This window comes from Cryptomeria japonica, chromosome 1, assembly GCF_030272615.1.
Source record: "Cryptomeria japonica chromosome 1, Sugi_1.0, whole genome shotgun sequence".
NCBI lineage: Eukaryota > Viridiplantae > Streptophyta > Pinopsida > Cupressales > Cupressaceae > Cryptomeria > Cryptomeria japonica.
The window spans coordinates 464,276,256-464,279,172 of NC_081405.1; positions in this window are offsets into that span (position 1 = coordinate 464,276,256).

Here is a 2,917-nt window from a genome sequence, read left to right on the forward strand (position 1 = left end):
ACGAAACCAAGATAGAAACATCATTCACGACATAACCAAGACAACTGACTTAGGGGTACGAATATTGCCTTTATGGCAATTCGAACAAGTAAAATCAAAACCAAATATGATTTTCCTAATACGAGACAATGGTTAGGGCTAAGTCAACTTGAGACTTTATGTTATCTCTATTACCACCATCGGGGATTGTTAGGCACACTCAGACTTGTGAAGCCAGGTGGAGTCAATGTCGAGTACTTGCATCAAAACAAAACACAAAAACACTTGCACACATACACATCCATATATATACATTTGACAACTAGAATTAGTAATCATAAGAATTCCTCATATGCAATCATTTGAACATATGTTAGTATATCATAAACACAATACATCGTCTAACATATAACCATCAAGAGATTATAACATAAAACCCTAACATCATCATAAGTCCTCATGATCATAACACATCATAATCATAATACTTCATCTCACATCTAATCATCAAGTAAACCTAAGCATTAAATCCTAATATTTAATTGTTATACCCTCAACATATCAACACCACTAGGACATCATAGATATCATCATAAACCCTAATACCACCAATAGATCCATTATACATAAGAAACCTTCATTAAATCAACTGAGTATATCTACATCTAACAAACAACATGCCACTAAAACCAACATAAATCTAGAAGAACCATAATCAGAATACATACATAGAAGGTGTTACCCTAGATCATAGCTCAATTCCCAAAATAGAATGCATAGCAAACATGGTTAGTCAACTAACACATTATACCATTATCATAGTATCATTAAATGACCATCTCCAAATAAGAACAATCAAGATATTTACACATTATACCTAAGCACCCTCAATACATATAAGCAACCAAAATGTTAGATTCATTAGAAGGGAATTCTAACATCACATGCATTCTCATCTATTTAGATGATGTGATCTCATCCCTTTCCATCCATCATCCATAAAATATAACCATGCTACCTTAATGAGTTAACTATATTAGTAGGAACTTAATCATCACAGTGACTACTAGAACTAACAAACATCTCTATCTACACTAATTATTACTATATTACTTACATCATTTGTATTAAATTGTAGGTTTGGTATCATAATACATGTTTTATCATGTGAGGGTTAGAGGGGCATTACACTCGGTCTCTAAAGTGCCCAATGCCCTTGAAGCCCCATGCTTTGACTCTCTCCTTTTGGCTACAATTCTTGACTCCCCAAGGATAAACAAAAAGTAAAGACTGGAAATTCCTCCCATTGCTAAATCCCTCTCTTTCCCTAGTTCCTTGTCTACCCCCACCCTAGACTTGGGGGACAAAGATAAAACCACGACTTCCACCTCTGACATGGAAAAAAAGGAAATTCTAAAGACCCTCACCCTTGGCCAAAAAGCACATAATCACAATTCAAGATGTGGCTAGTGAAGAGTAGGAAACAGGTGCCAAAGATGATGGTAAGAGTAGAAGCACTTGATAACGCTCGAATAGGCTGGTCAACCGCTCAATGAATGAAAAAATGGAGACAAGAAATTAGTTGCTTATGAGGAAGAATAAGAGGATGAGGAAGAATCGAAGGAGGAGGAAGCTGGAGGAGGATGACACGTGGAAGGTTGAAAATTTGGACAAACCAAACAGTGACAACTTTGAACAAAATGAACCCCTGGACCTAACCCAAGATACAATACCAAAAGAGGAAGACATATGACAAAGGGAGAGTGAGCACATTTGTGTCAATTATAGGACCATGATGAATGATTTAGAGGCTTTGAGGAAGAAGGTCTTAGAGATATAACAAGAGATGGCCAATGTCTCTAAATCCAACATGAAGGTGATGAATAGCTCCACTACCTCCATGTGTCTGATGCAAATAAAATTCATAGGCAATGATGCCAAAAAGGAAGGGAATTACAAGGAACTCTTTAAGTTCCTTACTGATGATTGGATCCATGTGCTCAAATAGCCACTAGGTGGCTAGTTTTATTTCTCTAGGCCCTTTGGTCCTTGCTATGAAGACTTTATTTCATTTAGCTTACTGGTTAAGACTCAATATGGTTTTTGATATTTATTGTTAGGTTGCTATTAGTCTATGTGTTGTTAATGTTAATTTTGTCGATGGGTTGCTAGTGTAAAGGGTCAGCACACTTATTTTATTGTTTTTTAATATAAAAAACAAAGACACTAATTTAACATATTCAAAACCTCTGTAACCTCAAGCTCTTTATGGTACATATTTTGATAAATCTCATAGAGATGTTGAAGGTCCTTTTTTGCTTCCACAAATTTCTTTTTGCCATGAGTTTAGCACTAGGACCTTGATTGCTCGTTCTTGTCATCTCCCCTACAACAATTGAATCCACCTGCTAAAGCTCTTTGATTTCTTTAAGATTCTCATGAAGGATATGAATGGCCTTAACACTATTTTAAATAGTATCTTAAACAACAATTTTTTCTAGTTTTTGGTTAATATTTTGTGTCATGCTCTCCACACCTTATATTTTGTCCTCAAAATCTTTCCTAATATTCTAAATGGTCTCTAAGAACACAAAACTCAAGGAGTCCATATCTTGCTTAACTGCTCCAAGGGCATAATGAAAATCCCTATTCTCACCAGACCCCACAACATCAACTTTGTTCTTATTGGGAAACCTATTCCACAAAGAGCGTAGTTTTAAGTTAATCTAGTTTGTTTCAATGTGAAACATTTTAGCCGACTGAAACTGACCGACAATACTTTCCTTAATAAGTTATTATATTAAAAATATATTTTTTTTTTTTCAAAGATTAAAATATGATTTTTCTATCTATTTCCTATTTTAAGTTTTATAAAAGTTTTATACCTTTGTCTCGTTTGAGTCTATATTTGAAGGTTACTTTTATGTGTGTAGATTAA